This window comes from Cetorhinus maximus, chromosome 9, assembly GCF_964194155.1.
Source record: "Cetorhinus maximus chromosome 9, sCetMax3.hap1.1, whole genome shotgun sequence".
Classification (NCBI taxonomy): domain Eukaryota; kingdom Metazoa; phylum Chordata; class Chondrichthyes; order Lamniformes; family Cetorhinidae; genus Cetorhinus; species Cetorhinus maximus.
In genome coordinates this window covers 45,252,472-45,267,226 of record NC_135887.1, presented here as the reverse complement: position 1 = coordinate 45,267,226, position 14,755 = coordinate 45,252,472, and the positions used below count along the sequence as shown (strand labels likewise).

At 48.2% G+C, this 14,755-nt stretch overlaps 1 long non-coding RNA gene across 1 annotated transcript in view; it reads left to right on the top strand.

Annotated features, from left to right (window-relative positions):
- The first annotated feature begins 1,743 nt into the window (after positions 1 to 1,743).
- Positions 1,744 to 14,755, top strand: part of LOC144684201 (uncharacterized) — a 96,383-nt gene continuing 83,371 nt past the window's right edge. Inside the window, exon 1 of the long non-coding RNA XR_013577445.1 lies at positions 1,744 to 1,885. This is a non-coding gene — a long non-coding RNA (uncharacterized LOC144684201). The remainder of the gene's footprint in view (positions 1,886 to 14,755) is intronic.

Sequence of the window (14,755 nt, the reverse complement as noted above, 5' to 3'; positions counted from 1 at the left end):
TACATGTCTTAATGGGCTCCATCCTGCACTCAGATTCACCTTTGAAATGCAGCAGTCAAATGAACTCCCCTTCCTTAATGTACTAGTTGAGAAATCTGCCAGGGGATTCTCTACCACGGTTTACCACAAGCCCACCTTCACTGGTCAATACATGCGTTAGGATTCTTACAGTTCCATGCGCTATAAGATTGATCTTATCGGCAACCTTGTAAATAGGGCCCAAGCCATTTGTGCACCTTGCAAGCTTGATGCTGAAATAGGGCGTATCAAAGGCATCCTGCAGGATAATGGCTATCCTAATTGGATCATTTCGTGCTGTGTATCACGTGAGCTCATGAACGGGCCTAAGGCCACCACTTTCAGCCCAGAAAAGTGCCCAGTCTACCTCAGATTACCCTGGAAAGACAAGGTATCTCAAAAATTTGAGCAACGGGTGAAGTTGCTGTTTCACACTGCTACTATGCAGTAGCAACACAAGTGGTATTCGCCACTAACAGGATGCTGCTGTCAAGCCAAAAAGACCTCCTGCCTATCACACAAATGAGTAATGTGGTATATGAATTTCAGTGCCAGTGTGATGCTAGGTCTGTCAGCCGTACGTCTCAAAGACTGGTGGATCATATCAAACAGCATGTCCCAGCCACTGTTTGCAAAGGGCAGGGACAGACCGTACCCAACCAACCCAAGCTTGCAAAACTCAAAACAGTGTCCAACATTAGATGTGATTCCGCGATTGGACAACATTTGCTGAATAATCCTCAGCGTGCTAAGAATTATGCTGACAACCAATTTAAGATTGTCTGTCGGGCTTGCAAAGTGGCACATTTGCGTGTACTGGAAGCTACACATATTAATACACAGGGCCCTGATCTTTGCAGACAGAAAGAACATGTACACATATTGCGTCTGTTTCAGGTAAACAAAATAAGTGACAACTATTCGCTGACTCATTCCTCAGGGCAATGCCTTGACCACTCAGCGTCAAACTGCCTGGTTTAAATTTCAAACAATGCATGGCAGTTAACTGTCAGTCAACATCACAGGTACATTCTGTAAGGCAATGCCATTTGTCAACCAATCAGCACTCTCTTCACATACCGTATAAATTATGTTTGCCCCCTTATATTGGTATTCTTGCAAAGTGCCCTGATGAGTATAAGACAGAAAGCTTAGACATGTCTCATTTTTCAGCAATACGCAAAGAGAAATTCTTACACACGTAAACTTCACAGGAGCTTGGTTCAGATATCCTTAAATACTGCGATGGATTTCCATCTGTGACAGACACCTTGTTAATGATAAAAAGGACATTTTGCTGATTTGCTCACATTGTCATTGCCTATCATCCTTGCCTCTTTGATTTGATGCTTGTTCACTATATGCTTAGTTGCTTCTTGATACTGACTTGCAGCAAAGAAAATGGTGGCAGCCCTGGAGGGTTGATATGTGGATGTTGCCTTCTGCCCATTAAGCCCCTGTAATTTTCAGAACTTCTCAAAATAAGCAGCAACTACCTTGGACTAGGTAATAATTTCATTATGAATAACTTGTTTTAACCAAATCAATTATTATCGAATTGCAACGCCACATGCTACTTTTATCAGGAGCTATTTTGGATTTACTTCAAGCAGCTAGATGCAGCAGTCATGTCATCTGACTGAAGATTTTGGCAGAGAGCCCCATACTATTTTGAGGGCCTGGCCTCATTACAGCAGTAAACTGTGAGCACAGGACAATGACAATGTGTTTCTCAAAACTGTGACCCTGCGGCTGACATGGGACTCATATTTGCACATTGAAAGTGAGATCTTGTCTGAAACAGTCAGCAGGGCGTCTGGTGTAGTCCCTAAATTGCAGGGAGCAGGTCAAGAGTGGAAACATGATGGTAAGTACCATGCCACAATTCTTAGGGCAGCACCAGTACAATACTGCAGGCTGATGGCCCTCGAAATCTGGGGTCTCTACTCTTCTTCATACTCTTCGTGTGAGAGAAAAGTTAAGTGCGTGTAGAAGGGTGTGGTGTTTTAGTGAGTGAGACAGTGGAGATGTGGAGTAAGATACTGTAATCTGTAGCAATTACAGTCATAATTCTATTTTATTTACACATTGTGATTAAAATCAGTAAGTACTAAACTTAAAACTTATCCTGAAACCGTTATCTCTCCAAAAGTATGAAATATATAACTGGTAATCATTTTGTTCAAATTAAAATTTGTTAAGTGACCTGATAAAGGCCCAGAACAAACATCAAACCCTGGCATGATATCTTGTGCTTCCCTATTTGTTTTCCCTATTGTTTTCACTGATTATACAGACTAACATCTTTAGCCTGGTCATTTTGTTGGGATAAAAAATGAGATCCTTCATATTTAGGCACGTGACTTTCCTTTCAAGTGGGTAAAGGCACCAGTTTTGGCACAGAGGTAGTGACTTCTTTTGCTAGCTCCAAATCTTAGTGTGGGAGCCTCACGAAGGGTTTGCAGGACAATGCCCTGTTAAGTCAGTGACTTAATAGCTCTATTCTGTTTTGCTTTCTGTGAATCTGGTGGGCTGATTGTAACGTATTTCAAATGAGGATTGGAAGGTTGCATGCAGAGAATTTGTGTCTGCGGAGTAATTAAAGTTTCTTTACGGGATCTGTCATACATAGCTCGAATGCATGGCATGTTAACTACCCACTTCACAGTATGCTGGAACTACCTATGATTGACCTTCTGAATTCTAGTAGGGAGTGTCTTAGTGTCTGATTTGATGGCATCTACCAGCAATGTGAAAAATTGCCCAGGTATGTCCTGTCCACAATAAGCAGGACAAATCCAACCCAGTCAATTACTGCCCCATCAGTCTATTCTCGCTCCTCAGCAAAGTGATGGAAAGTGTCATCAACAGTGCTATCAAGCGGCACTTAGCAATAACCTGCTCACTGATGCTCAGTTTGGGTTCCGCCAGGGCCGCTCAGCTCCTGACCTCATTAAAGCCTTGGTCCAAAGATGGACAAAAGAGCTGAATGCAAGAGGTGAGATGAGAGTGACTGCCCGTGACATCAAGGCAGCATTTGACCAAGTGTGGCATCAAGGAGCTACCTAGCATAAAGGAAGATAGTTGCAGTTGTTGGAGCTCAATGACCTCAGTTCCAGGACTTCACTGCAGGCGTTCCTCGGGATACTGTTCTAGACCCAACCAACTTCAGCTGCTTCATCAGTGACCTTCTTTCTACCATAAGGTCAGGTGAGGATGTTCATGGATGATTGCACAATGTTCAGTCATTCGTGACTCCTCAGATGCTGAAGCAGTCCATGTGCATATGCAGCAAGACTCAGGCAACATCCAGGCTTGTGCTGATAAGTGGCAAGGAACATTTGCGTCTCTCAAGTGCCAGGCAATGACCGCCTCCAACAAGAATCTAACCATCTCCCCTTGACGTTCAATGGCATAACCGTTGCTGAATCCCCCACTATCAACATCCTGGGGGTTACCATTGGTCAGAAACTGAACTGGCCCAGCCATATCGACACCATGGCTCCAAGAGCAGGTCGGAGGATAGGAATTCTGCAGAGTGCAACTGACCTCTTGGCTCCCCAAAGCCTAACCACCATCTACAAGGCACAAGTCAGGAGTGTGATGGAATACTCTCCGCTTGCCTCGGTGAGTGCAGCTCCAACATCACTCAAGAAATTTGGCATCATCCAGGACAAAGCAGCCTGTTTGATGGGCACCCCATCCACTACCCTCAACATTTACTCCCTGCACCACTGACGTACTAGATGTACACCATCTACAATGTACACTGCAGGAATTCACCAATGCTCCTTCAACAGGCTCTTCTAAACTCATGACCTCTACCACCTAGAAGGACAAGGGCAGCAGATGAATGGGAACAGCACCACTTGTGGGTGTTACTACAATACATGGACTGCAGCAATTCAAGAAGGCAGCTCACCACCACCTTCTCAAGGGCAATTAGGGTTGGGGAATAAATGCTGGTCTAGCCAGCAACACCGACATCCCATGATCGAATGCAAAAAATTGCCCTGGTGCTTAGCATTTATGTCACAATGTTCCAGTATTTTGGTGTTGTATCTTTAAACTCTCCTTGGATTGAATGACATTTGGAAGGTAGTCAATTAGAAGATTGGTCTCCAACAACCACAATCATCTCAGCCCCGATAGCTCTGCAGGAATTATTCAGGGCAGTGTCTTAGCTTCAGCTGCTTCAACAGTGACCTTCCCCTGATCCCAAGGTTAGAAGTGGGGATGATCGCTGATGATTGCACAATGCACAGTTCCATTCACAACTCCTCAGATGATGAAGTCCGTGCCTGCAAGCAGCAAGACTTGGATGACATTCAAGCTTGAGCTGATAAGTAACAAGTAACATTTGTGTAACAAAAGTGCTGTACAATGACCATCTCCAACAAGAAAGAGTCTAACCATGTCCCATTGATATTTAATGGCATTACCATAGCGAAATCCCCCATCATCAACATTCCAGTGGTCATCCTTAACCAGAACTGAACTGGACCAACCACATAAATGCTGTGGCTACAAGAGCAGGCCAGAGGTTGGGTATTCTGCAGCAAGTATATCACCTCCTGGCTGCTCAAAGTCTTTCCGTTATCCAGAAGACACAAGTAAAGAGTAAGATAGAATACTCTCCATTTTCCTGGATGAGTACAGTTCCAACAACATGTGAGAAACACCTGACCTACCTACCTAATCCCATTTACCAGCACTTGGCCCATAGCCTTGAATGCTATGACATGCCAAGTGCTCATCCAGGTACTTTTTAAAGGATGTGAGGCAACCTGCCTCCCCCACCCTCCTCGGCAGTGCATCCCAGACCATCACCAACCTCTGGGTAAAAAAGTTTTTCCTCACATCCCCCCTAAACTTCCTGCCCCTCACCTTGAGCTTATGTCCCCTCGTGACTGACCCTTCAACTAAGGGGAACAGCTGCTCCCTATCCACCTTGTCATGCCCCTCATAATCTTGTACACCTCGATCAGGTCACCCCTCAGTCTTCTCTTCTCCAACGAAAACAACCCAGGTCTATCCAACCTCTCTTCATAACTTAAATGTTTCATCCCAGGCAACATCCTGATGAATCTCCTCTGCACCCCCTCCAGTGCAATCACATCCTTCCTATAATGTGGCGACCAGAACTGCACACAGTACTCCAGCTGTGGCCTCACCAAGGTTCTATACAACTCCAACATGATCTCCCTACTTTTGTAATCTATGCCTCGATTGATAAAGGCAAGTGTACCATATGCCTTTTTCACCACCCCACTAACATGCCCCTCCGCCTTCAGAGATCTATGGACACCCTTTGTTACTCAGAACTTCCTAGTGTCATGCCTAGTGTCATCTTCATTAAGGGTTGTAGGGTGGAATTTTCCAGTCCTGCCAGTGGTGGGTTTCATGGTGGACAGGAGTGGAAAATTCGGAGAAAGGTCAAAAATCGGAATCCCGCATGCAGGAAATCAGTTTGGTTTCCCCCCGCCACCTTCATGGCGAACTGATGGTGGGTTGGGTTTCTTGCTGATCCATGTCGGGAATTCCCTTTGCATGCATTACTATGTCATGAATGCTCATTAAAAATACTATTCGCCGGAATTACGTTCCCCTTCCCAGTTACATGCCACTCCAACAGGAAATTGGGCTGGTCTAAATCATGTTCGGAAATGACTGGCGTGCAGCTGTCCACCCTCACTTCACTCGTGATTTTGAGGTGAGCGCAACATTCAAAGCCGACCTGCAACAGCCCCGCTCCGGTTTCTCAGCAATGGCAGTGTAACGCCACACTGGCGGGGGTGTAGGGTTGGTCTGCTCTTGGTGGGTGCCTCCGTACCCCGGGAGTGAGTGGGGGGTGGTGGGGAACAATGTCAGTCAGGGGGGAGACCGAGGGTGGCGAAGCTGGAGCCCAACATGGAAGACTAAAACGCAGACATAGAATGGGTATCGAACTGTATGAATGGGAAGGGATGCACGCAGACTCCAGAATAGGAGGGGAGGGGTTTATGATCGTTTGGCACAAGAGGAAAGGGTTGCACAAAGATTCATGGATGTGGGAAATGACTTGCAAATGAGCGACTGGTTATGCAGAGACTTGTGGGGTGGGAGAAAGGAGACTGTGTCATCATCAGTAAAGAAGAAGTGGGGGAGCTCATTGAAAGACAGTCATAGTCGCTGGCCTGGGGCCAAAAGATCAGGGTGAGATTAAAGGCAGTCCTGGGGCTTTGTGCACCTCAGTTAGAGTGAGAGATTAAAGGCCTTGCTGGTGCATTATGGGCCATGCTACAGGGTTATGCATGGCAGGTATGTCGTGGTCCTGCTCCAGGGAGAGCCAAGGTCTGTGTGCTCAATTGGCATAAGACGCAGCTTGGTGTGCAGGGCATGTTCATTGTCTTACAATTGGTGACAATGGACTTGTCTAGATCGGCACTGGGCTGCAGATGGGACGTTCATGGTTAGGAGAGGCATCTGCAGCCTGTAAATGGGGAAAATGCAATGGTGGGGGAGGGAGTGGTATTCAAAGCTTTCCTGGGATCTCTGCTCTGCGTGTGGCCATGCACACAGCCTCAAGATGGGGAGGGGCGAGGTCCACGTGGGGCATGGGGACATCAACAGTGATGGGTTCAGTGGGGGAGTGCTGGAATGTCCACCACAATGACAATGCGATTCAGGGTTACTGGGGAAGGCTGGAGAATAACTTGCACATCGTGAGATTAACGGAAACTTGGAGGGACCCAGACACTGACAAGGGAAGGGGGGTCGAAGCTGGTCTCAAAATAAAAATGCAGCACTACCTTCTTGAAACCCTGAAGTTATTGCACAGTTTAAAATCGAAACTGGAAAAGAATCTGCATGAGAGGGGTCTGAGACAGTATGGCAGGAGCCCACGGCTGGACTAAGGGGCCCTTTCAGGGAGCACCCTCAAACTGTTTGGAGTCTCAACATTGAAATGGAGTCAATAAGAGGGCACATAGATGTATATGCACAATGCAAATGACAAGGAACCATTCTCATGACCAGTAAATGTATTTACAAAAGTACATGATGTATACAGTGCTTGAATACCCGTGACTCAAAAGTTTCTAACCCTACCGCTTTGTCTAGGTGCATCACCGACATCTGCAGCAGAGCAGGAGGCAGCCTGCTGACTGCTACGCCCTGTTGTCTTTGATGAATTTGGTGGACATCCTCCAGAGAGCCTAGGGCTGGAGGGCCCAGGCCTGCTTTGGGTGTCCTGCTGTGAAGCAGGTGCACCCTCCTTAGCCTGTACATCTGGAGGTCATGGTGTCACAGACAGAGGGAATTGGATAAGGCGGGACACTCTCGGAGTCAACTGGGTGGATGGTTTGGGGCCAGCAGCTGCTGGTCCTCCTCTCTGTGGGTGCCCAAGGGCCCCTGCCTGAATCCCTGAGGAGAAGGGACCCATGAAGGGAGGTCGAGGTGCCCATCCCTCCTCTTGCCTAGCCATTGATGCATCCCACCAATGTCTATAGCGATGGAGCACAGGTCTGAGTCCAAATCCAGCAGGATCTGCTGGACCAAAGTCTCCGAGGCGGCTAACACCTTTCCCATGGAGACCTCGAGGTGCCGGCAAGTTGGAGCAAAACATCAGAAAGAACACAGATGGACACCTCTATCCTTTGCCCTAGTCTGTTGACTGCCTCTTGCAACCCTACCTGATTTTCCGCTTCCTGGCAGTGCATCTCCAGTATGTTAGAGATGGTTGATTGCAGAGGCTCATCATCTGACTCAGACTCAATGGCTGCCTGATCTCCAGCAGTCCTCCAAGTGCCAGAGGCCTGGGCTGTCACTGCTTCCAACTGCTGTGGAGATGTGTCAGTGAGTTGTTCCCCAGAATGTGACCCCGAGCCTAATCCAGATCCATAACCCACCAGGGTGTGTGTCTCTGCGCTGGTGGGGGGTGCAGGTGAACACAGTGATGGCTCTTCCTCTCTTGCATCCTCAGCATCTTCCTCTGATGTAGCCTGGGGGCTAGGACTTATGGTAGCTCTGGTGATCTGTCTGGGCCTGCTGGTGTCTGTAAGAGAGGAAAAAAAGATTTAGTTCATAAGCAGGCAGAATATAACATTGCATGTCACTCACTGCGGTTATCAGGATGTGATCATATCACGGAGGGCTCAACCATACTGGTTTGCTGGGAGACGCTGATCTCGCCTTCCCCACAGGAGTGATCTCTGTCCTCGCTCACCAACTCACCGGCATCCTCCTCAACGTGGGTCAGCTCCTGGACATTTGCTGTCCCTCCTCCCATCTGAGATATCATCCTTCAGTTGTGGGCGAGCTTGGTCTGCATGAAGACAAATGGATGGAATGTGATGAGGAGAGATGGGAAGCCTGCATGCCTCCTATGTGTGCTGAGCCCTCCCCAGTCAGGGCTGAGTATGGAGTTTGTGCAGCATGATAGATGAGATGCTGATGATGTTAAAGTGCCCGTGGGACAATCAGTGCTGATGTGCCCCCCCTCTCCCGCTAATATTGTGTGACATTCCTGAGCAGTGTAGCCCTTTGAGTGCACATGAGAGTGTGAGATTGGAGTGAGCTGAAAGTTGACTTACCCTGCCAGAGAGGATAAGATCATTCACCCTCTTCCTGCACTGGCCTGTGTTTCTCGGGCGGGTGCCCAATGAGCTGACCTCCCTGGCAATCGCCTCCCAGGCCGGTGAGGTGAGGCTGGTGAGCCTCCTGGAGCCATCCCTCAGATAGAAGACATCCTGCTGCTGGCGAGCTCCATGGATGAGGGCCTCAAGGGAATCATTGCTGAACCGGGGAGCAGCTTTCTTCCTCAGGGCAAACACACCAAGACATTTCCTGACAGCTGGCTGACCTGCTGAGAGTGAATGCGTGTGTTCTGGTGGCATTTAAATATGGCACCTGGACCTTGGACTCCATTAGGTAATGATAGGGTGGACAAATCAGTGCCTGATCCGCCATGTGATTCAGAGAATTACTCGCTGATGCATAATTAATGAGCTTCTGAGTATGAACTCGAGCACGAGTTCCCGCCCTGCTGCCCAGCGGGAAACGTGTCACGAAACCCGCCTACCACCACACTTAGGGCTGAATTTTCCATGTCCGCTAGGTCCAGGGGGAGGGAGGAGTCCGGGGGGAGGAAGGAGTCAGGAAAGGGGAAGGACCAAGGAGGGGGACTCTGGTCGGGGGGAGTCCAGGGGGGAAGGGCTAAAGGACTAATGGGGTGGAGGAGTCCTGAAGGGGGAAGGACTAAGTGGGGGGGGGATTCTGGGGAGGGAAGGAGTTCCAGGGAGGGAAGGAGTTCCAAGGGGCAAAGGAGTTGCAAGGAGGGAATGGGTTCTAAGATCTGAAGGAATTCTAAGAGGGGAAGGGGTTCCAAGCGGGCAAGGGTTTCCAACGGGAAAGGGTTTCCAGGGTGGAAAGGAGTCCGGAGGGGGAATGTCCAGTTGAACGTACAAGGGAGGGCTCTGATGTGTCCATGACTGCCTCCTGAGGAGCGAACTGAGAGTGGGCATGATATGAGGGAATGCTGAGAGTGACTGAGGGTAGAGTGAGGTGATAGGGTGAGAGGGCGAGGGTTCGAAGGTAGTGGTAGAAGGGACAGCGAGGGTGGTTGGTGGGGACTGGGAGGCAGACACGGAACCTAGGAGTGGGAAGGAGGTGGTTGGGGAGGTTACTGTGGATGAGGGTGGGATATTTGGCAAGGAAGGGAACGTGCACGTTCACCTGGGCATCCCAAAAGAAAAGGGCTGTTGCTGGTAGGTCACAGAGGGGGAGGTGGAAGGTGATGCCGGGGGGTCGACAGTGATGGGGGAAAGGAAATGGGTGACTAGGGGAGCGGAAAGGATGGAGGAGCGAAAGAAAAATTGCATTACTACCATGCTGGCTAAATCAAAGTGAAACGAGAGTCGTAGTGGGCAAGATGAGGTGCTGCATGGGAGTGTGTTCAGTGGGTGGGTGGAGATGCAGGTCAGCTCAGTTGAACAATTGAAAGAGAATGCCAGCAGGCAGCATTGAAAATGCTCAGGACATTGAGATGAGTGTGATACGGGAAGGATCCACGTGAGTGGGAGAGTGCTTGCACGAGGCTCTGAAAGGCCCTGCCACACACACACTTCTCCCTCCAGAGTCACTCGTGGGCCAGCTACATGTAGTTGAACTGCTCATTGTGGGGGGGCTGTTGGGGGGTGCGGGGTGATACAGTGGGAGGACTCACAAAGTCTGAGACTTCTAGGTGCTGCCCTGACATCGCAGCAGGGGTGGAGACAGCCTATGCAATGGATGGCCCTGTTGCCTCTGATGCTTTTGGCTTTGGTCCTCTGGAGACCAGAAGCCTTGCAGGCCCTGCATTGCTTTGGCTGTCCTCCTGTGGGCAGCTGCTCCCTCTGTGGTGACAGAAGATGAGGTTCAGGGGGTCACAGGCAAAGGGGACTCGGAGGGAGAGCACGGCCTCTGAGATCCACGAGTGGATGACCCAGGGGTGCCCAGCTGCCGCTCCTCCTCCCTTCGGGTGCTGGGGGGCCCCGGCCTGACCCCTTGAGGGGAAGGAGCACCTGGGGGTACATTGAAGTGCCCCGTTTCCCTCTTGCATCACCAATGCAGGAACTCACCCATGGCTCCTGCAATGGAGTGCAGGTCTGCACAAATCTCTGCATTCTGCTGGACCGAGATCTCCATGGCATCCGCCCCATAGAGACCTCCATACGCGCACATGAGGGCACCACTTCATCAGAGAGCAGGTGAATACACTCCTCCGACTCACGTGCCACTCTGTTGACGTCTTCCAACAGCTCTGCGTGGTGTTCCCCTGCCTTCTGCTGACTCTCCAGGATGAGCTGGAGGGCTAAATCCAGCAGTCTCCCCCAGCAGTCCTCCAAGTGCCAGGGAGCTTGGGCTGAACCTGCCTCCTCCTGCTCGAGCCTGCTCTAGATCTAGGTCTCACTGAGGTGTGAGTATCTGCGCTAGTGGAGGGTGTGGGTAAGCGCTGTGATGGGTCTTCCAGGCTGCTTATTTCCTGCTATTCAATGGAGGAGAAGTCCTCTTGGCTGAAGATGAGGACCTGGATGGAGCTGAGGGACTGACTGGCTGAGGGTGTCGGTCATTTGGCAGAGCTCCCTATGAATCAAAGCAGAGATAATTAGTGCATGGCAGCAGAGTCAAAAACAGGATAGAGAGCACTCACTTATACTTTGAGAGAGGGATGATGTAGTGCAGGATCCTCACGAGGGTGTTTGCCACCCACCTCACTATTGTCACAGGCACCACCAGTCAGACATCCCCACCAGTCAGCATGATGGCACACTCCTCTAAGTGATTGAGGGGCCGAATGTGGACCGCTCCATCCCTGGTGTAGGACCTCTCCCTGCTGTTGTGAGCAGGCTTCTCCTGCATTAAAAACAGATGGAGAGAATGTGAGCAGGACGCACAGCACTGTGTGGAATGTTTGTTTGGTGAGCAGAGCCATGAATGACATGAGGACGGGAGCTCAAGAGGATATGAGCCTGATGGAGATGTGAGAGTGCTTGTGAGAGTTCGTGGTGGTGTCCCTTGAGGTGTGAGATCCCTGTTGTGCATGTGTGATGGGTTGTGAGTATGTGAATTGAGAGTGATGAAAAGAGCAACTTACTCTACTGGAACGGATGAGACCATTCTTCTTGTTGCGGCACTGGGTGGCTGTTGTCTTTTGCAGGGCATTGGCGATGACCACCGTTGCCACCGCCTCCAATGCTGGATTGGTGATGTTGCTGCCCATCCTGCGGACAGAGCGGTGTAAAGGACGTCACGGCAAGCCTCCACTGCGTCTAAAAGGTGCTTGAGGGATGCGTCATCAAACAGCATTGGGGGGTCGGGGATGCTGCAGTCTTCTTGCTTTTTGGGGCAATGTCTACCATGCAGTAGTCCTGGGCTGAATGCACTGAGAGGTGTGTGTGCAGCTGCACTTTTAATTTGGCAGCTGGTGTGATGAATTGGTGATTCCAGAGGCCATTCAAGAGTCAGCCACATTGCTGTGGGTTTGGAGTCACATATAGGCCAGACCAGGTTAGGACAGCAGATTTCCTTCCCTAAAGGACATAAGTGAACCTGATGGGTTTTTACAACAATCGGCGATGGTTTCATGCTCCTCATTAGGTTTTAATTCCAAATTTTTATTTAGTTCAAATTCCACCATCTGCCATGGTAGGATTTGAACCCAGGCCCCCAGAGCATTACCTGGGTCTTTGGATTACTAGTCCAGTGACAATACCACTACGTCACCACCTCCCCCTATGTCCCATCTTATCCCCACCACAATCCCTCCACCCCACCCCACTGCGCACCCCCCCCACCCCCCCATAACCTACCTTGATGACCTATCATAGCTGCCCACCTCAGGCTCAATGACTGATATCCCACCCCTATGGACAGCCTCCCCCACAATGCAATGATCGATTGCTTCCCCCACACCCAATGATCAACCTTTCCCTCCCAAGCCCCAATGCCTGGTCTTCCCTCCTCCCGAATACCCAGAATTGTCCTTGATGGTGGGTGTGATTTCTCGTGTGATAATGTTCTGATCTCATTTAAGTTGTATTGGAGGGTCATTAACTAGAATTATGAATCACCACGCAGAGGAAAGAGGAAGTTGGGAAGCCAGTCTATGCTGTGATTGTGTAAGTCTGGCAGACATTTCAGAACTGGTTACCATCACACTGCACACTCACTCCTGTCCCCCTCAACTCCGCCCGCCACGTATCCATCTGGTTTAGTGATGCATTACAGAGGACAAAACATACAGACTGGGCAGGGAATGAAAATGGAAAGTAAAATTTCCTGTTTCCCAGTAGTTTTAAGGGACGTTTGGAGTTGGGAAGCATAGACATCATTAAATAGATCTGGGGGAAGCTGCATTTACGTTGATACATCAATCTGTTTTACAACACATTGAGAAATGTCTGAATTGATGACAACATACACAAATTTCCAGTAAAAGGAAGTCTAGCATCTGCAATTTACTTGGCAATTTGAATTCCATTGTATTGTTACTGGCATGAGGACTGCTTTCTATCTGCCAAAAACAATGAAAAGGATACATTACGTTCTTTCTGTTTAAAATCAGATACAAATTATATATCTATTTTTTTATCATTGATGATTAGAGTATTAATTTTTTTTTATTCATTCAAAGTGATGTGGGTATCGTTGGTTCAGCCAGCATTTATTGCCCATCCCTAACTGCCCTTGCCCAGTTTTGGATGTTGAAACACTTGGGAGACATCCAAACGTTGACAGAAGTACAGAAGTGAACCATATGGGTGACCAGTTACTAGAATTAAAGCAAAATACTGTGCATGTCGGAAATCTGAAATAAGAATCAGAGTTAAATATTTCAGGCCGATGGCCCTGTTGCTCTCTCCACAGATACTGCCGGACCTGTTGAGTATTTCCAGCATTTTCTGTATTTATTCCAGTATTAAAAGGGAAACCCATGCTCTTTAACTTTGAAACGAGATGACTAGAGAGACCTCACAGTCTTATGCGTGATAGAAAACGGGATACAAAAGATTGCTACTCACAGTTCAACCATGATGGAGAGGTATGACCGCAGATTCAAACTGGTGAAAAGCAAATTTGGAATTTGTCAGGAGATTTTGCTTCAAACAGAATGATCAACAAATAGTTTGAAAGGACGCCATAAAGAAAAAGCTTGGAACAATCTAAGAAATAGCCGAATGCGATGATGTAGAGAGTGTAGGCTTGCCCTGGATGGGTGATCGAGGATGGATAAAATGTCCCCTCTCATCCATAGCTATCTCGTAATTGTGTGAACATTGTCCAAACAGAAAGAACAGTGATATTTCACCTCTCTTCTATTTTTACTTAGTTCTGTTGAAGGGTCATTCGGACTCGAAACATTAACTGTGCTCCTCTCCGCAGATGCTGCCCGACCTGCTGAGTTTTTCCAGGTATTTTTGTTTTTGTTTTAGAAAGAATAGTTCTTTGTCTTCTTGTTCTCATTTTGAAAAATATAATAGAAAATACTGGAAATACACAGCATGATGAAGGGCCACTTTTAAAACATTGGTTTTCTTTCTCTTTCAAATGCTAACTGATCTGCTGTGTATTTCCAGTATTTTCTGTTTTTATTTTAGATGTCCTGCATTTCATTTGATCTTTGCATTCTACAGATTGGGAGATGTTATTGAGCTCGATGGTGAAGTCTCATGGGAGGGGAAGAATTTCCAGCAGCTTTTCCAGTAGGTACATTTAGCCACGACTGACTAAACTTCACTTGATACTAAAAGAAAGATGGAGATTAAGGTTAATTCTGGTTGGAAGCAATCCCTGAGGTTTTTCATCATTTGAGTTTCCACCACTAACCATCACACCCAGTCCAACATAAAAGCAAAATACTGCGGATGCTGGAAATCTGAAATGAAAACAAAAATCACTGGAAAAGCTCAGCAGGTCTGACAGCATCTGCAGAAAGGAATACAGTTCTGATGAAGAGTCATACGGACTCAAAATGTTAACTGTATCCCTCTCCGCAGATGCTGTCAGACCTGCTGAGTTTTTCCAGCTATTTTTGTTTTTGGTTCACCCAGTCCAACAGTTGTTCTCCCCCAACCCTATCTTCAATATTTTTATAACTTTATAAATGAACATTCTCAAAGAAAATCACAAAGACACTTCAGTTTTTATGTCTGTATGACTTTTCTCCCGGGTTGCATGAAACTGTGTTGAGAGGATTAATCTTTGATTCCTGGAGGGC